Source organism: Convolutriloba macropyga, unplaced genomic scaffold (assembly GCF_964194025.1).
Source record: "Convolutriloba macropyga unplaced genomic scaffold, txConMacr16.3 SCAFFOLD_4901, whole genome shotgun sequence".
NCBI lineage: Eukaryota > Metazoa > Xenacoelomorpha > Acoela > Convolutidae > Convolutriloba > Convolutriloba macropyga.
Window position 1 is genome coordinate 7501 of NW_027453400.1, and position 851 is coordinate 8351.

The following is an 851-nucleotide window of genomic DNA, read 5'->3' on the forward strand; positions in this document are numbered from 1 at the left end:
ACTTCATTAACCCAAGTTAGCTTGGGTTAACTTCATTAAGTTAGCTTGAACTAGCTTGAGTTAGCTTGAGTTAGCTTGAGTTAGCTTGAGTTAGCTTGAGTTAGCTTGTCTTAGCTTTAGCTAGCTTGAGTTAGCTTGAACTAGCTTTAGCTACCTTGAGTTAGCTTGAGTTAGCTCGGGTTAGCTTGAGTTAGCTTGAGTTAGCTTGAGTTAGCTTTAGCTAGCTTGAGTTAGCTTGAGTTAGCTTGAGTTAGCTTGAGTTAGCTTGAATTAGCTTGAGTTAGCTTGAGTTAGCTTTAGCTAGCTTGGGTTAGCTTGAGCTAGCTTGAGTTAGCTCGGGTTAGCTTGAGTTAGCTTGAGTTAGCTTTAGCTAGCTTGAGTTAGCTTGAGTTAGCTTGAGTTAGCTTGAGTTAGCTTTAGCTAGCTTGAGTTAGCTTGAACTAGCTTGAGTTAGCTTGAGCTAGCTTGAGTTAGCTTGAGTTAGCTTGAGTTAGCTTTAGCTAGCTTGAGTTAGCTTGAACTAGCTTTAGTTAGCTTGAGTTAGCTTGAGTTAGCTTGAGTTAGCTTGAGTTAGCTTGTCTTAGCTTTAGCTAGCTTGAGTTAGCTTGAACTAGCTTTAGCTACCTTGAGTTAGCTTGAGTTAGCTCGGGTTAGCTTGAGTTAGCTTGAGTTAGCTTGAGTTAGCTTTAGCTAGCTTGAGTTAGCTTGAGTTAGCTTGAGTTAGCTTGAACTAGCTTGAGTTAGCTTGAGTTAGCTTGAGTTAGCTTGAGTTAGCTTGAGTTAGCTTGAGTTAGCTTGTCTTAGCTTTAGCTAGCTTGAGTTAGCTTGAACTAGCTTTAGCTACCTTGAGT